The sequence below is a fragment of the Protopterus annectens genome, chromosome 2.part1, assembly GCF_019279795.1.
Source record: "Protopterus annectens isolate FY-2018-M chromosome 2.part1, PAN1.0, whole genome shotgun sequence".
In the NCBI taxonomy this organism is placed as follows: Eukaryota; Metazoa; Chordata; order Ceratodontiformes; family Protopteridae; genus Protopterus; species Protopterus annectens.
The window spans coordinates 1,316,322,920-1,316,343,708 of record NC_056729.1 but is presented as its reverse complement, the minus strand read 5'-3'; positions in this window follow the sequence as shown (position 1 = coordinate 1,316,343,708).

Below are 20,789 nucleotides of genomic sequence, written 5' to 3'. Positions count from 1 at the left end.
GAAAAAATACTGTGCCCATTAGTTTGTTGTGCCTCTGTCCAGCAGTGACCCAGAGATGATTCCCGGGGTAAACCTACGATCTCCCATCCACAGGTCTAGATTTCTCTTGAACAGAGTTAGCGAGGTGCTCTGCCTCACATGGACCGGGATTTTATTCCACAGCATAGGGAGTCTCTGAGTGATAAATCTATCCCTCCAGCACGTCCTATTTATATCCGTGCTAAGGTTTAAGTCGCTTGCTCTAGTGGTTTTGGTGGATTTGGATTTTTGAGGTGGAGCATGTCCATTAATTCGGGTTGGACATGGCCTTGTATGTCAGGCACATGTCACCTCTGAGCAGACGGTATGCGACTGAATAGAGCTGGAGTTTCTTCAATCTGGCAGCATATGACAGATTTTGGAGTCCCTTTATCCTTTTGGTGAGGAACTTTTGGGGTCTCTCCAATTGCTGCAGATGTCGGGTGAGATACATCCCGAATGGGGCATTGTACTCGATCATTGGTCTGATAAGTGAAGAGTACAGGGGAACAATGACCTCACTAGATCTGGATGTGAATCCTTCATGATCAGGTGGGCAATGTAGAAGGTCTTTCTAACCACTTTAGCAATGTGAGTGCCAAAAGAAAGGCCACTGTCAACCTGGGTCCCCAGGTCCCTGATAACCTCTTCTGTGCTTAGTGGATTGCCACCTATATGGTAGCTTGGGGTTACCTTGTTTTTCCCGGGTATGACTATACATTTTTGGCGTTTAACTTCAGGCCATGGCTCTGGCACCAGCTATCTGTTTCCGTGAGTCCCTTCTGAAGGATATCCGTGTCCGATGCACTTTCCACTATGGCCCAGTTTGCAGTCATCTGCAAACTTTGTCAGCCAAAGTCCTCCCATGTTGGCCTGTACTTCTGAGAAGTAGATGCCAAACAATAGGGGCCAAGGACCGAGCCCTGTGGGACACCACTTGTGACCGGCTTGAGTCTGACACAGCGCCAGCAACTCTAACCCTGTGGGTTCTGTCCTTAAGCCAGTTTGCAACCCATCTTGTGACATATGGGTTTACATTTAAGCTGGTAAGTTTCTCTACAATACCAGTGGGGTATTGTGTCGAAAGCCTTTGCAAGGTCAAGGTAGGCTGTATGGACTGCCTTTCCTCATCAATGGTCTTGGTGACTATTTCAAGAAGTCGACCAAGTTCAAAAGGCATGATCTTCCCTTGACAAAGCCAAACTGGGTCGGGTCCAATGTCTGCAAGTCCCCTATATCTTTGTTTATGAGCTCCATTATGATCCTCTCCATAGCTTTGCAGACTAGACTTGTTAAGCTTATGGGGCGTAATTACCAGGGTCCGTGAGGCCACCTTTGTGGAGTGGGACCACAGTTGCCGTCGCCACTCCTTGGGCACGTATCCTGTGGTAAGGCTGAGATTAAACAGCTGCCTTATGTGCGGGTTTAATTCCTCATTTAGCTCGTGTAGCACACAGCCGGGGACACCATCCGGTCCCATTGATGCTGTGTTTTTAGCTTTAGAGAGAGCAGCTTTCACCTGCGCATTTGAGATGTCCGGGAGGCTACACTCGGCTGGGATAGTTATCTCTCCTTTAGGGGAGAGGGTGAAGTTTGCACTGAACCTGTCTGCCAGTATGTTGGCAATGTCTGTGGGTTCAGTGATTTTTGTATCATTTTGGACTAATTCTGAGCATATCTGTGAGTTTCCACCCAGGTTCCTAACATAGCTGAAAAAGGCCTTATGATTGTCCTTTGAATCCATGGCAATTTTTCTCTCAAAATTGGCCTTAGTTGATTTTATGAGTGCTCGTATTTTTTACTAATAATGATCAGGGTGACTTCCTTTTATGGATTTTGTTCTATCATGTAATAGCTTTCTCCTCTTATTGTAAAGTTTGTTAATGGCTGGGGTCCACCAGACTGGACGTTTGCCCTTTGTGGAAAGAGTCTTGGTTTTATTTGGGATTGCCTGATCCATGCAGTCCTGGAGGTGTTCATAGAAGGCATTTGTAAGGGCTCCCAGAGCAGGTTGTGGTTTCCTCTGACTCAGGGGCCTTGAAGGATACCACACCAGTCTTGAGTAGTGTGAAGTTTGCTTTAGAAGTTCTTCACTATGGTCTTTTTGTTTGGGGTGGTAGGGATGTGGATTTCCAGTGAGATTAGTTTATGATCAGATCTCACCAATGAGGGATATACTTCCGTGTGGAGCATTTTGTCCCCATGTTTGTGACAATGAGATCTAGTATATTTTCTCCTCTCGTGGAACAGTGACTAGCTGTTCCATGGCATTTGAATTTATGAACTCCAGGAACCGTTGGGCTAGAAAGTTAGGGCTTGAGTAATGTTCCCAGTCTATATTCGGGTAGTTGAAGTCACCCAATATGATGGTGTTTGGAGATACATTTATACCCTCCAGTGTCTTCAGGAAGGCTGTGTGGGGTTCCTGAGTTTGAGAGGGTGGCCTGTAGCATGCTACAATTTGTAGAGCAGTTTTGCCTATTGTTAGTTGCACCTGGATGGTTTCAAGCTTCATGCGTTGCCACCAACCTGGAGGTGTGAGTATCCTTTATGAATATGGATACACCCCTCCTTTTGTGGAGTGGTCCGGTTTTGGGGCGGAGCATGATATGAGGTAAAACCTAATAGTGCCGGGGTGCTCTCAGGAGCCTTGAACCAGGTTTCAGTTACAGCACAGACATCGATGTTCTCCATACTGAGAAGGGCCTCGAGTGCGTGCATTTTGAGATTTAGACTTCTGGCATTGAGCAGCATTACCCTCAATTTCTTCCCATTTTTGTTTTCTAGGGTGGTAGGTTTAGAATTTGAGCCTAGCCTAAAAAGGCACTATGGGGGTGGCAAGAGCCTTAGCCAATATCCGGAATCCCAGGGGTGACAGGTGCAAGCCGTCCCTTGCGAAGCAGCGTGGCTTGTCAAGCATGTCATCCCAGGCAGACAGACACTGGATCCCTTTTGAATGACACCAGACATTAAGCCAATTGTTAAAGCTGATCATCTTGTCTCTATATTGTGGCATCATTCTTGGTGAAGGAAGGATACTGCTCAGGGTCAGGTCATACCTGCCTGGGCTACATAATCAGAGAGCTCCTCTATGTCTCTTTTCATGCAGTCCAGGAGGTATATATATATATATATATATATATATATATATATATATATATATATATGTATATATATATATATATATATATATAGATATATATATATATATATATATATATATATATATATATTTAGATATATAGATATGTGTGTGTGTGTGTGTGTGTGTGTGTGTGTGTGTGTGTGTGTGTGTGTAGATATATAGATATATATATGGATATATTTAGCTATATATGGATACATATAAATATATATCGATATATATGGATATATATAGATATATATAGATATATATGGATATATGTAGATATACATATAGATATATATAGATATGTATGGATATGTATGGATATGTATAGATATGTATAGATATGTATAGATATCTATAGATATGGATAGATATGTATATATGTATGTATGTGTATATATATATATATATATATATATATATATATATATATATATATATATATATATATAAGAGAGAGAGAGAGGGAGACACGGGATCATATGTACTGCAACAGGTGCCTGTTGTCCAAGGCATGGACTAAACACCAGTGTTGATACTGCAGTGCCATACCCCATTCCAAAACACCTTACACAGTAACTGCCACATAGGTGGTAGCCTGCCTAACACTGATCGTGTCAGAAGGGTACACAGGTGGACAGTAGGCTCCACTTTGATAATCACAGTGCCACAGTAGTAATGTAATCTGTCTATGTGGTACGTGTCATCACAAAAGGTGTGTCATCTAGGGAAATATAGGTCAGTGTTCCCCTCTACTCATCACAATGCCCCATGTGGTATGTACCTCACATGACAACTACAGAAAGTGGAAAGGCCACAGACATACCTAACAAAGAGTAATACTGCCCTCAAACACATGCCCTATGCAGACTGACTCACAAACCACAGCTAGAGTGCATTGCATACCGCCCACCCAGAGGTTACCACTGCCAGACATACAGAGGTATGTCACACCCATAGCAGTCGGCCAACCACCATGACAACACCTCACAATCCCTCTGGGCTACATGACCTAGGGCCCTAATCTTTGTCACCTCACTAAACAGCACATGCTGGAGGTACAGGTTCCTATCCACAAATATGCTATACTCTGGCCTTAACCACCCAGCATGAACAAACAAGGCTCCTCATTACCAGATGTCATACATACCCCTGATGATTGTTTTGGAGATAGGTAATATGACCTGGGAGTCACCTCTGTGTATCCGGTTGACAGGACCAAGTGAAATCACATTACATGTATGTCAAAGGCCAGGGTAGCACATGGCTAGGCTGCTCTAGGCCCTAGGGCCAATAGCGTATTACCTACCTATGACACAATGCACACACACACACATGTACTCAGTGCAATACCTGCTATGTGAGGTGGAATGAGTGTGACAGTGACTGTGTGCAAGGTTTGTAAAGGTGTGATAGCTTAGTGTGAGGTTGTGTCTGTCATGGTAGTTTGTGCCCTAGGTGTGAGGCCGGAGAAAGATGTGTCAGTTATTGGGATGCAGACATAGTAGGATGGCATATGTTGTGACGTAGTTCCTTATGTACGACTGTGGTGTCCCAATGTAGGCTGAAGCAATACATGTATGCTCAGTAAGTGGTACTGCTGGTGACTCCAGCTCACATATGAACTGCTGTACTACCTGAAGCTGTATGCCTAAACAGCACAGTATGGTGTATGTTCACAGTCCCTGGTAACACTGTCTTGTGTGTTTCCTGCAGTCTGCACAGATTACCTACCACAGGCATAGATATCTGTAAGTAGGGGCACACAGTATTATAAGGTAAACAGGTAATGCTCATCTGTGTCGGCATACATCTGTGTGTTGTATGTATGTCTGATGTGTGTTTAATGATGCCTGTACCATGCCTGCAATGACATGCGTGTTACATGGTATGTGTGTGTACCTAGCAACATGTATACTCTGTTACAGCAGTATGCCAGCTATATTAACAACCGTGCACATATGTTAGGTAAGGGTATGGCATCAAAGACTAGGGTGGTTTACCAGTAATACTATAAATGTACATGACAGTCATTGCATTGGATGACATATTTCTTCATGCATTAGCTTGATATATACCCCCAGGGCGAGGTTGTGCATTGTATCCCAAACAGTGTGCCGACTACTGGTGTATACTGGTGTGTTATATGGAGTGCTGCAGGCACTGTCAGCCAGTTGTGGGCTGAGCACTGATATGTGGTATTGAATCCTCTGATAGACAGATAGATGCTATATATGGCAGTTAAGTGATATCTGTACTTCATAATGTTAAGTGTGCCACATGACATGCTCACACATATCATTTAATTGTCTTCCAGGGTTATGGCTCATCAATGTAATCCATCGTATTCAGCTGCAGAGGAGCAGGAAATTCTGAACAGCCTGGTGTAGCACTACAACCTGCTTTTTTCCAGGACCAGCCAGCACCAGCATGACTGTACTGCACTGTGGCAAGACCTTGTTCGCCAGGTAAATGACATAGGCATGCATAACCGGACATATGAGCATGTATGCCATCACTGCAATGGTTTAATTAGACATGTCCGGCGGCGTGCATCTGATATCCATAGGTAACAGTTTGCCACAGGTGGTGGGGCAGTCATACATCCCCCTCTCACCAGAGTGGAGGAGTTGCTCCTAAGCATGGTGGCTCCAAGCCTACAGCAGCAACATCATCCCACATGTGTCATCATGGAGGCCGGAGCCACCCAGCAGGATGACATGGAGCATGCAGGTAATATGCCCTAGCTGTAGACTACCATTACCTGTATTGTTAAAATATGCATATGTGAGATGCGTACTGTGTGTTTAGCAGTTGTGCTGCCTAACGTGTGAAATACTGATATTTGGAATAGTATCCGTACACCTGTGACTGTTGACTGTTGTTCCACTGTCGTTTAGCACACTCACAGTAGCAATGTCACAGTTGTGGCCACTGACAAACTGTGTCATATTCTTCTAGGTCCCTCTGGCGTAACAGCAGGGCAAACAATACATGCTGGTGAGTGTGTTAATATTGATAATGAAATGTGCATGTCATAGGTGAGGTGTAGGCCATGTACACGTAACACACCTATGCATAATGCATGCTGTGCATGTTTGCTGTGAGACATCACTCATCTCAGTAAAGTCAGTAGCTGCCTCAATCACATGCAATGCACAGTGCAGCAGACACAATTGTGGCAACACTGTACTGCACATTGGATATGCATAGTTGCTACAGCTGTACACAACAGAACACGTTTATTATACGCAGTACACAAAAACATGCCACATTTGGCATTACCACACACCCACTGTAAGGTCACACTTCAGTATCCCACGTCATGCACACACACATGATGTACCTCAGGGGTAGAGGCCTATCATAGGGCTGTGCAACACTCTGCAACACATAACACAGTCATGTTAGGCAATGCTCCCTATTGGGCACCTCACACACCCATGTATAAGGTGGCTGTGTAATTGTGAACGTAGCCATGGCACTGCAGTTCAGGTACAGCATGCTAGGCGGTGGTCTTGCACACATTAGTAGCTGTGAGTGACCACAAGATGCATGTTGATGATGGCACAGGGTACTACAACCCATCCAGTTACAGTGACCACAGTACTAATCATAGCAGTCATTGCTTTGCACCTCAGTGTTGTGTGTGTGCAAACATATGCACCTATAAACAATATGCATATCATGTTATCTGTGTGCTTACATATGCCAGTATACACAATATGCACAGCAGTCACCATCCAAAGTGTCACATATATGTCCTGGAATGCTAGTGGGTGTATAGGTCACTTGACACACATTGGGTACGTGTGGTGTTTAATGTTGCAGTCATGTAGCATGCCATGCCATGTCTGGCACCCACATATCTGCAATATGTCCCACACTCACCATAACCACTGTACACTGGCCATGTCGAGCATTAGGATTCCTTCACGTCAACATGCACCACACATCCCGTGTGTGTACATAGCATGCATGTGCTACACCCGTGCCCACTATTATCTGCTATGGACACAGACACTGCACTCAGACATAGATAAATAATGTGTCACACAGATAACACATGCAGCCATGGCATGTATACTTGTGAGTGATGGTGCACAGGGCATTGCAGAGCTGATAATACCTGCACAGCAATGTTGTGTCCATGTACATATTGTGTTCCAGGGTGTAGCCAATCACTGAACAGCTAAACAGTTGCATCAAAGACATGTATACTGCCATTAAATAGGGGCATCTACACTTGCACTGCATGGTTTTGTGTACCACATATTCTGCATGCTGATACATGTGTGGTGACTGTCTACCTTGTGATACTGACACCCACCTTCATCCACTATAGAGTATGTGTTGGATTGCTGGTATGTGTGTGTATGTGCTGCAGTGAGGTGTGTATTAGTGTTTATGTGTGCATGTGTGCATGTGTCCATGTTTGCATGTGTCCATGTGTGAATGTGTGCATGTGTGCATGTATGCATGTGTCCATGTGTGCATGTGTCCATGTGTGCATGGGTGCATGTGTGCATGTGTGCATGTGTGCATGTGTGCATGTGCAGACTGTAAAGTGTGTTTCCTGTCTTCCTCTCACAGGTGCTGAGTTAGGGGTTGGTGAAAGCAGCAGGCAACCTTAAGCCACTGCCACGAATAGTGGTGATGATGACACGTATATTGGCACAGGAAGATTTGACAGGGTCTGTCGTTGGTCCACCAATCAACAGTACACAGCATTCAACCCCGTCTATGCGCACACTTATACTGTCAATACATCCCTCACCACCAATGGCCATAGGCGAGGGACAGCATACAGTTGGCATTGACCAGGAGAGTGTGGTACCCATGGCACTTGCATCCCCTTACAGAAGCCATAGCCATAGACCTGGAATGGTACCACATAGGCGGAGGTCCAGGGGTTCTTGGGGGAGCACCACTGGTCACATTGCCCCTGGCAGGCGTGCCCTCACAGGTCTTACGACAACCAGTATGTTCCAGGCTGTAATGCAGGCTCAGGCACGTATGGAACTGTACACCAGGCAGGGACTTAGGGCGCAGAGGCCACATTACACCGCTATCAATGACAGCAGCTGTGACCTTGCTGGTGCCATCTGGACTTACACCAAGGTCATTGATAGATGTTGGGGGGAGACATTAGATGCCCTCCACAACATGTCTTCCATGAGCCAGGACTGTGCGGGACGGTTGCGATGTCAACGCGGATGCATGCCAGCAACAGCTGGCAGTGGTCGCAGACGGCCCACAGTTCCCAGCCGCTCCCATAGTGGCAATACCAGCCCCAGCAATGCTGGGGCTTGCCTGTCCATTGACTGTCCCAGTAGACCACGTGCACGTGGCTCTGGCCAGTCCCAGCAAGGACATGGGTCCAGTCGTCATACCTCTGCCTCTGATGACGATACCCAGTCAGGGTTGGTACCCGATACTGTCCATAGCACCCCTGCCAGGCACAGGTACTGTGTCCATGGGCGGAGACAGTGATCTGTAAAGCCTAGCAGGTACAGTCTGTGGCTGTCCCACAAACTACCATATATGGCAGCCACATGGTGGAGCTGTGTGATGCAGACACACACACATTAACCAAACAACTAGGGCTCACACACACACATACATTACATCAACATTGGCACATGCTGTACTGTTGTCCCTAACACACACACACACACACACACACACACACACACACACACACACACACATACACACAGACATGTCGATTGGATGGGTCAATGTCAGGCTCTGGCAAACAACAAAACACCCTGTGCATATGATGATACCTATGTCGCCTCCTGTCATGTGCATCATTGACGGAGGGACAGGCTAACATGATGCTGATGCACAGGGTGACACTATAGCAGTGTAGCAATAATAGCAAGTTGTCAACAAGGAAGTGTAATGACATCCTTGTAGGTATATCTGAGCAGACATTATGCATTAAAGCTCTGATTGTCAATGTAGCATTGTTTACACCACTGTTAGGTCTGAGTATGTATTGTCCACCCATGTGCCACTTGGCTGAAGTGTAATGTGTTGCCAGCATGTGTTAGTGAGTGGGCAGTACATGTGTGATGTGTGCAGTACAGATTAGCAAGTGTACATCTGTGAACATGGTGGGTGCGCACTGTCTGCATGTACGTGCATAGTGGACACATGGGACGTGTGGCATACCCTGTCGTACACATTGTTAACATCTCATAGTATCTTTCAATGGCCATTATGCATTCTACTGCAGTTATGTACTAACATGAGTAGACGTGTGTATGACATGGGTTGACACTATGCTGTGGGTGATACCATTAATATCTGTCAATGATTTGTGGTCTGGTAGTATACACAACCTCAACAACATGACTATAAGCAATCATTGGATGATGTCCTGACAAATGACACACAGTAGTAGGGAACCCAGTAACAATTGGATCCTTCCGGTGCTACACTATAACACTAACCAGTGATAATGACCGCCACCCATTCCTGTGACCACACCTGTTGGCATATAGCCCCCGTAGGCACATGCAGACACACTAGGGATGTGTCCATCCAAATCTGGAAATGCATGAATTGGCCTACAATGCATTCCCTGGATGGGATGCATATCCTACACAAGGGTATCATACAGACAGATACCTGTTGTCTGATACATGCTGTATAGCAGTAAGCTGACTATGGCATAGTCATCCTCATGTACTATACATACTATCCTATCAGTACCACACAGGTGATAGCCCTCAACATGTATGTTGGGTACCAATGTGTACATACAGCCTCATGTTATGTCATGTGTCCCTTGGTATCCACATATCCATAGGTATTGTGGAGTCCCAAGGTGTATCACATAAGACATTAGAGGCCTGAATGCATATCCACAAGGCAGTCGTACACCTATAAAACTGTCCATTCTTGGCAGCCTTTGTTGTGTATGACCATGTCTGACATACACCCTCACTCACACTACTCTTAAGTAACTGTCATGGGTGTGTGTGCCACAGATGACCTTGGCCACAGAACACGACAGTAGACGGCCTTGTCAAATACATATATATGTGACCTAAGATCTGAGAAGCAGCGGCACAACCTGTCAATGGAAACAGATGTATTCATGTAGAATGCAAGCTTCACACCTATGTACTGATTGAGGGGACATGTACACATATATATTTGCCATGCAGATACGTGATGTGTGCAATGCACTTACTGTTGTAATCATACTATGTCATACCATAGTAAAAGCAAAACCCAGACCGCATTGACCAACACCCAGTCAGCATTTGCAGGATTCAAACCCCTCCCTAGCTATGTTATGATACTAGAAAGGGACACATTAACACAGCGCGCTATTTGCTTTACTGGCTGGTTTCCCTTCTCCTGCTGTATTTGTAGGATGGTGACATCATCAGACTTTCCAAAGAGGAATGTACCTCTTTTAGTGAGTTTTCCCAGTCTCCAAAAAGGGGACACCTCTCAAAGATAACTGCACACATACACACCCCCCACACCCACACACACACTGTTTGCAGGATTCAAACCCCTACCTAACTATGCTATGATACTAGAAAGAGACGCATTAACATGGCGCGCTATTTGCTTTACTGGCTGGTTTCCCTTCTCCTGCTGTATTTGTAGGATGGTGACATCATCAGACTTTCCAAAGAGGAATGTACCTCTTTTATTGAGTTTTCCCACTCTCCAAAAAGGGAACACCTCTCAAAGGAAACTGCACAGATACACAACCCCCACACACACATTCACTGTTTGCAGGATTCAAACCCCTACCTAACTATGTTATGATACTAGAGAGAGAGAGAGAGAGACATTAACACGGCACGCTATTTGGTGACATCATCAGACTGGACATGGTGATGTGTGTACACTTTGTTTTATGCCATTCCAGGAATGGTCCATGTAGGTCAGCAGGTGTCAACAGCTTGAACAAGACCTCAGAATCCTTACCTTGTGTGATCTATCTGTGAACACATTGACATTCCGTCATATGTCAACACATATTTATGCACAGCTTGTTGGTTTTGTGGATACTACATGTGTCTGGGATGTTGATAAAGGGCTATTCAAAGTCTATGTGACACATGTGTAGACGTGTTCATTGACATATGTCTTGGCTGGCTGCCTTGCAAACAGTCTAGCATGTTTGGGAACCATGATCCGCACACGAACATACCACAGTTGGTAGGGTTGTGTGTATGTCAGCTTCCAATAGCTCTGTTTATGACTGCAACCATGATGGACTCCATGACCTTGCAGATCAGACTTCATAGGCGTACTGGACTTGACTTCCCATGGTGTGTTGTGCACCAACACTTGTGGGGAGTGCTATATGTAGCTGTGACACATTCAACGGTCCCACATCCTGTGTAGGGGTTGAGGCTCAGCTGACTGTTCAGGTGCAGGATCTGTTTGTTCTGTAGTTTGTGCATGACACATATTAGGAATCAATGTATTCCACTTGCTGCCATGCTTTTGGCAGTGGGGTAGCTGCTCATCCATTCTACATATGATATCTCCTGGTATGATGATATGGACTATTATCAGTGGGAGGTGGGTATATACATATGGGCCTGTCAGTCATGATGTCGGCATTGTCAATCAGGTACAGTTGGCCCTGACTCAGGACATATATGGGTGTACATTGCTATTTATGACATAGCTGAAGGAGGTGTCATGATTCAGTCTGGACTCCTTCTCAGCTACTCTTTACAAAACACCAACAAACATGAGCACTAATCCCTGTTATACTCTTTTACACGCTGAACACCCTACTGATCCTTTGTAATCAGGCTACAGAGTATGTCATGATAATATCCTGGCATGTCCAGGGGTCGTTTTTGTGTGTACTCTCCAGTCCAGCTGGTGGATATTGTCATAATGACACAATGTCACATCTGCCTCATGTACACGGACAACCCTCTCCTCCTCCCAACAAACTCAGATATATGTGTGAGATGCACCTATATAAACATACAGGGTGCTGAACTCTCTCGACCCATGACTGGCACAGTCTATCAGGTGGTGAAGGTAAACACACACACATCACATATCAGTCTCACATATCCTCTAGCAACAGCCCTCAATCCACATTTTCACACATAGACATACTCAGATGCTGTAAATGTACTCTACCTAAGCAGCAGAGACCTCCAAAGCAGACACACACACACCTGCTACCCCACTACAATACCCACATATCACATAGTTCATAATGTCAGTGTGCCACACAGTCACTGCCCTTCAGGCTAAACAACACACCTAATACACTTGTAATAGGCAGCACTTATTGTCAGACACACTGACGTACCACTCACCAGCCCTAACAAGGGAATAGTCACTTTGGGCTGTCTGCTGGGTGCCAGGATCTGCCGCATAACACAGACAGTCAGGTCACTCCAAAGCAAGTACAGGACTGGCACCATCATTGTCAATGCTGGTGTGTATAACCTCAGACGTTACTCCCTGGACCACATGACATGATACATGGAGGAACACTCTGATCATGTAGCCCAGGCCAGTATGACCCTGACCTTGTCTAGCATCTTACACCCACCAATTATGGTGTCACAGTATACGGACACACATATCACATTTAACAGTTGCCTAACAAATTTGTTTAATTCATAGGGGATACATTGTCTGTCAGCCTATGGTGACATGCTCAACATGCCATGTAGCTTCACTATGGACAGCTTGAACCTGTCACCCTTGGACTTTGGAATGCTGGCTAAGGCTCTTGCTACCACCTTAATGCCATTTTTAAGCAGGGCTCAGAAGACAAACCCACTTCCATAGACATTACAGGTTAAATGAAACTAAGGGTAATGCTGCTCAACAACAGTTGTGTTAACCTCATATTACGGCCACTCAGGACTCTCCTCAGTATGGAGGATAACAATATCTGTGCACTGACAGACACCTGGTTCAGGCTCGCTTATGCACACCAGCACTACCTGGTTATGTTTCATACCATACTGTCTGACAACAAGACTTGGAACAGACAATACAACTAGGGGAAGTATCCATATACATCACAGATATGCACACCTCTGGGTTAGTAGCACTGCACAAAGCATTACAGACCATACATATACAACTACCATTGTGCAATACTACCTTTCAGTTTGTTGCCTGCTACAGAACACACTCCAAAACTCAGGAACCACACTCGGCTTTCGTGGGAACTATGAAGAATATGAAGGCCTCCACAAACACCATTATATTGTGTGACTTCATATACACAAATATTGACTGGGGATACTACTCAAGTCCTGACACCCTCACCCAACAGTCGCTACAATTTGTAGACTCATGCTATGGCACAACCAGTCAGCACAGCCACAAGGGGGAATACATATTAGACCTGATCATCACCAACATGGGGACTCTATGTTCCACACCAGCAATATACCCCTCATTGGTAAGGTCAGAACATACATGTATCTCACTGGACTTACATATACCCTCCACACACCCATCCTGGGTAATCTTGGTGAACTTCTCATGAGCCAACGTCTCACTTTACCGCAGCAAGGTGGTATCCTTCAGAGACCCTGAGACAGTGGCAAATATGGCTCACACTGCTGCATCTTTTACATACACATTCTATGGACACCTAGTGGACTGCATGGATTGTGCTATCCCAAATAACAACAGGACTCACTACTCCAGTGGTAGGGGACCTGTCTGGTAGACCCCAGCCATTAATAAACTGTACAACATCAGGAGGAAGCTATTACATGATAGAGCACAATCACAGACTAGGAAGGTATCTGTGATCTGTACTAGCAGACAGCTACGATCACTCATGAACTTTTCGAAGGGCCGCTTCTACTGGACAGTTGCAACAGACACGTAGAACTATCACACGGCCTTCTTCAGTTATGTCAGGAACATGGGTGGACACTCACTGATATGCTGTGAGTTACTGCATACTGACTAAACCTACCCTAAACCCACTGGCATTGCTAACATCCTGGCAACCAGTTCAGTGCAGATGTTTCCCACCCATCCCCCCTAAGGAGCAACTATCCATCCCAACAGAGTATAACCTCCCTGACATCACACAGTAACAGGTGAGTGCTGCCCTCCCCACAGCGTACATCACAGTATCAATGTGACCAGATGGTGTCCCAGCCTGCATCATACACGAGCATCATGACAAATGCAACCCTCACATTACATCACTGTTCAATATCAGAGTTACCACAGGATATGTACCCAAGGAATGGTGCACAGAGACAGTGGTCCCACTCCACAGAGTTGGTGCCCCAACGGACCACAGACGATATTGCCCTATAACCCTAAGTAGCCTGTTCTGCAAAGCTATAGAGTGTATTGTCATGGGACTCATACACATAGACATTGGGAACCTACAGACACTGTGTCCTACACATTTCAGCGTTGTTGTGGGCAGATCTTGCCTCTTGAACCTGTTTGCATTCTTTAAGTGGCTAAGAGGTCCATCGACATAGGGACGGCTGTCCACACAGCCTACCTGAACATTGCAAAACCCTTCAACACAATGACCCACTGGGCCATTATGCATAGGCTCACCAGCGTCGATATGGACACATATCTCACACGATGGATTGATACCTGGATCAGGGATCGCACCCACATGGTCAGAATTGCAAGTGCCATGTCTGACTATACACCAGTTACACGTGGCATCCCACACGGCTCGGTCCTGGTACCTGTCTTGTTCAGTATATATTTGTCTGACGTACAGGCTACCACAGGGGGAATATGGCTGTGCATGTTTGCACTTGACTGCAAACTGGGTGCCATGATCAACACCCCATCTGCCACATGCATACTCAAACAGGGTCTCACAGAAACGGATTACTGGTGCCTGAGCCATGGCCTACAGCTAAATGCCATTAGTTGCATAGTCATCCCCTTTGGGAATAACAACATGACCACACATTATCACATAGGTAGTACTCCATTACATACGGTAGGAGTTGTTAGGGGTTTGGGGACATGACTTGTTTGTACTGTCACCTTTGACATTCACGTTGCCAAAGTGGTTGAGCACTCCTTCTATGTGGGCCACCTTATCCCATATGGTTTCACATCTAGATTGAGTGAGGTCATTGTGCCCCTATACTCATCACATCCATGCTTGGTTACAATGCCACATTTGGGGTGTACTTTACCCGACACCTGCAGCAACTGTACTGGCCACAGAAGTTCCTCACCAAGCAGATCTAGAAACTCACACAGATGCCCTGCACAGTTCAGATGCAGTAACTCCAGCTCTACTCAGTCACTTACCACCTACTTGGATATGATGTGTGCCTGTTGTTTACAGATATACCCAACACAGAATTACTGGACATGCTCCACCTCAGGATATCCAACTCTCTTGGAGCTACACACTCCAGGGACGTATACCTCAGCATAGATGTTAACAGGACATGCTGAAGGGACAGATTCTTATCCCAGAGGCTCCACTCACTCCAGAATGTAATCCCAGTTTCACATAGGCAGAGCCACCCACTGACCACCTACAGGAGACATCTTGATGACTGTATGGGTGATTATATGTTTACCCCTGGGATATCTTCTGTGTCCCTGCTAGACAGAGGCACACTAGCCTAAACGTATATGGGCTATCTTGTGTGACCTACTATTCACATACACAGTGTAGTCATCTGACAGGGTTGCGAATGCCAAACACACTCTGGCTAGGCTTGTACATGCCCTAGGGCAGATAGCCTAGTATCGACCTCTGAACCTATCCTAATGTTCAAGATGCACAATGTTTATTGCTGATACTGTTTGCAGGTCTTTATCGTCTTTGCTTTACCTGTTTCTATGAACAACTTCAGTATCTGCAGAACATATTTGATTATGACAGGGTTCCACTATATAATAGATGTGTCTGTTGTCATATAACTGTGTGCACAGGGTGGATTGCTGTATAGTGACAGGTTCCTGGGTTAACACATGGAACTGCCAGATATGCGTGGCCCACTGCTGTACTCAGACATGGCCTAAGTGTGTGAGCATGCCCAGTTCAGACATTCTGTGTTTTGTTGCCTGACATTTGTCTCATTTATTCAAGTGTGTGAGCATGCCCAGTGTGACCTTTCAGTATGTTGCTATCTGAGGTCGACTACATTTGTTGATGTGTGTGAACATGACCAATATTAATATTTATACTGTGTGTGTTGGAAGTCAGGTTCTGTTCTCACTGCAGGACTCACCTTTGTGTCATAACTCGACAAGGATTATGCTGTGCCTGCAGGGTTTCCATGAAATACTTTGCATAGACTTATCAACATTCCTTCATACAGGCTGACCACTGCAATACTGTCATAGTTTAGTGGTCCAGTACTTTAGCTATAGTACACAGTATCTTAGGTTCGAGGCCCATCACTGCTTTATATTTTCATACTGAGCAGACCAGACTGCTTAAGGGCCAGTTAAGCAAATATGAGCATGTTGGCTTTTGTTCAGCTATGCCCTACTTAGACCAGGCTTGTCTGACATTGCTCAATATTCGCCAACATTGCTGGACGTTGCCCAATATTACTGATTATCAACCACAGTTGTACTAGTTGGTGTGTGCGATTTTGTTTGCATATACTACATGGTGGTAAATGCTGTTTAGCACTGCTTTATATTGCTTAACACATGGCAATCATGACTTAGATGGTGCTGCAGGGCTGCCTATGTCAGATGCACATACTACACCCCCCAGTACATGTTTGAAAGCAGGTGGTGTCAACTTAGGCATCCCTTTTACTATATGTGCGAGTCGGAGAGAGGTATCCTTCCAGAGTTCCTACTAAGCCAGTGTATGTGTATTGTATTGCCTCTTTGCCAAGGCCGAAGCATACTGGGCACACCTCCTTCTGCCTACTGGGGCAGGCTCAGGTTGTTCCTCCTCCGAGTCACGCTCTGCCTGTGATGGCCTTGGCAATGGTGGGGGGCTGTTTGGCCCAGGCCTATGCTGGTCCTGCTGCAGCTGTTTTCACAGGATCATATTATGTAGCATAGCACATACCATGACAATTTGGGTACATGTAGTTGGTGAGTACTGCAAGGCTCCACCAGATGTGTCCAGGCACCGGAACCATGACTTGAGCAGCCCAAACACACGCTCTATTATATTACGTGTTTGTGCGTGTGCCTCATTATGGCGTTCCTGTTCAGGTGTGTGTGAGTTTCTGATGGGTGTCATCTGCCACAGTTCCAGTGCATAGCCAGCATCCCCCACTAGGTGACCATGTGGGATGCCCCATTGGCAAATGTCTGGTACAGCTGCGTCAGATGCCAGATATGGGAATCTTGGTAGCTTCCAGAGCAGCCTACACACACATTCAATATTATGCCCTGGGCATCACACATGACCTGGCAGTTGATGGAGGGGAAGCCCTTGCGGTTGTAGTAGACCCTACCCCGCTAGCCGGCTGGTGCTTTGATGCGTATGTGCGTGCAGTCTATTGCACCTACTACCTCAGGGTATTCCACTATTTGCTGGAAGCGATGCATATTGCTGGCCAATACCTCACGGGAATTGGGGAGATATACATGATCACCGACATGTGCTGACATGGCATCCAGGAACTGGTGTAGTACCCTGGATGCTGATGCCTGTGATATCCCCATCATATCTCCAGTTGGTCTCTTGAAGGTACTGTTGCTAATATTCTTAGGCCAACACATACCTCGGTGTCCACTGGGATGGGTTCCCCTCTGTTGGTTCTGTGTGTGAGGCGTGGCCTGCACAGCTCAACAATTTGCTGCAGGAGGTCTCTGTCCACTCTATAGCGCTCCGCTATCTCCAGCTCATGTAGCCCCAGGTAGGTTACCCTGGGCCTGTACACTCTTCTCCGTCTCCTCACTGTGGGTTGTCCAGCAGCATTTCCATTGTCACCACCCTCAGCATGTTGCATGTGTTGCCTTATAACAGCAATGGCAGCCCCTAACATTTCTTTGTCTCAGTAAAGCTTTTTCAGTTTTCACTTCTATTAGCTTACTGCAGTGTCTGTTGTGAGAAACATAATGGACTGTTGTTTGCAGAGTTTTAAGTGCTAGGCTGGGCTAGTGTACTGCCTGTGTAATTGCCTGATTCTGATTGTTTTCACCTGCTAGCTCTGCTAGTACTCCCTGGTAGCTTCCTACTATTTGTTCTGCTTCCTTTTTCCTTTCTGTTTCTTCGGAGGGGGGCATGCACACAAGTGCAAACACGCGCACAACAGCTAACACGCATGCACACATGCTTACACAGACTAAAACTTGCTTATTCAGGTTAAAATGCGCACAAACCAGTGCAAACGCACTTACAACTCTTTACACAGCATTATACATGCTTACTCCGGCTTAAACGAGCACACTCATGCTTACACATGTGCACTCTGTTTTACTTGGGTTTACACGTGTGCACACGCGTGCATACCCGCTCAGCAAAAAACTTTGGTGTTATCCACGGCATACACATTCCATTTCTTGCCTTTCCCTAGCCTACCTGTTGACACACCTCTTTCCATGATGTGTAAATGACAGCTGACACATGCCACTCTGCTCCAATGAGCTTCACTTCTTTCATACATACCCCCCTCGTGATGTCACCTATCTTCTATTCTGTTACTGCCCATATTCTACACCTACACTCCACTGACTGTGCTCATTTGCTATGTAAACTTGCGATTCACTATCCTAACCCTCATTTACATAGGATTGCCTACTAATGCTTGGTTACATGTCTTAGACTGAGCTTCCCCCCTTAGCAACCTCTACTTGGTGGCCATGTTGTCTTCAACTTGCCATTCCCTTGCATTGTACATTAACAATTTCAATGAAATCCACATTTGTGGGTTTTAATTTTTAGTATTCTGGGTTTTAGAGCGCAACCCATTTGCACGACGCTGCACTATGCTTAAACATCGGAAATCAGCGAAAAAAAAAATTTTATTTTCGTATTGCATCAGGAAACATTGCCAATGGCCATATATTTGGCCATTGGCATGCTTCCTGCACTGGATGCAACCTTTATTTGGAGCTGTCATGGCTCCGTTTTGCTATTTGCAGAACGGTACTCAGTTGTCAACTGAGTACATTTCTGCAAATAACACTGCTCTTACTCGGACAGGTTTGGGTTTCCTGAATGACAAATCTACCTCATTTGCATGCCTTTCGCCTGCAATTAAGGTAATTTGCATATCCCAGCCCTGTCCATGTAAGAGCCATTTTAGGAGCTCTCTTACATGCCCCTACAGGCTGTTCCAGGATCGCTTGTCGGACAAGATGGCTACATGGAGTCTTACTCTACTCCAAGACTCCATGCAAGCCTTCATGAATCTGGCCCAATGTAAAAACAAATATTTCTCCCTGGCTATCTAAAACCACCCGTACCCTCATGAAAACTAAGGTTAGAGCTTGGAAAATATGGGTACAAACCAAATGCCTAAATCAAACTAAAAACTCATCAACAAAGACAAAAAAAGATTTCTATTATAATCCCCCAACTACATTTAAGTCTAATCCCAAAAAATTCTGGAATGCATTAAACCACATAATACATCCTGGCACTCCTACATCACCTAATCCCTGTCCTGACAAGTCACCAGAAGAGACTGCCAATATCTTCAATGCGTACTTTATAGAAACAATTTCCAAACTATTTAACCCCAGCCAGTCTGACAATAACACTCCCAACACCCCTGAAACCCACTCAACTATCAACTTATTAAACCGCTGTTCACTCAAACCTGTCTCCACTTAGTATATCAAAACTCTACTCTCTTAATTCAAACCACGCTCTGTATCTTCAGACAACATCCCTTCATATTTTCTGCATACTGCTGCACACTCCCTTGCTATCCCTGTGTCTATCCTAATAAATTGCTCAATCTCTCAGTCAACAGTTCATTCTATCTGGAAACAATTTTACACTCTTCCCATTCATAAAGGAGGTAACTCCATAGAAATTGCTAACTTCAGACCAATTGCTATCCTCTCAACTCGGTCTAAAGTCCTAAAAAAAAGTGTACAAAAGCAAGTTATGCCCTACCTCTTACAGGAAAACTTGTTCACTCCCACACAGCATGGCTGTCGCCCCAAGCATAGTACCGCCACAGCTCTACTATCCTTTCTAAATACCATTACCCAAGCCAAAGACAGTCATAAGCTCATATTTTGCCTATTTCTTGACCTCTCAAAAGCTTTTGATACCGTTTCTCACTCCCTGCTACTTAACAAACTCAACCTTATCTTCTACCCAGATACGGTTGCATGGTTCTCTAGCTATCTCTCTGACAGACTGCAGTCAGTGAGATGGGACAGTGTACTATCTACCCCCTTCCTGTTAATACAGGTGTCCCGCAAGGATCCATTCTTGGACCACTAATCTAATATTTTCACTAATACACTTTACTCTTTTAGTCCTCAATCAAATATAGTCCAATACACAGATGACTCTACAGTCATCACTATTGCAAATGAACCTTCTGAACTGCTTTCAACTACCCAGGATTTCTTTAACTCAGTAGAAGCATGACTAACAAATAACCAGCTCATTCTTAACCCTACAAAAACAAAATTGCTATGTTTTCTCTCTAAAGCTAGTAACCAGATCAAGACATCATTTTCCATAATGTCCCTAAACAATACT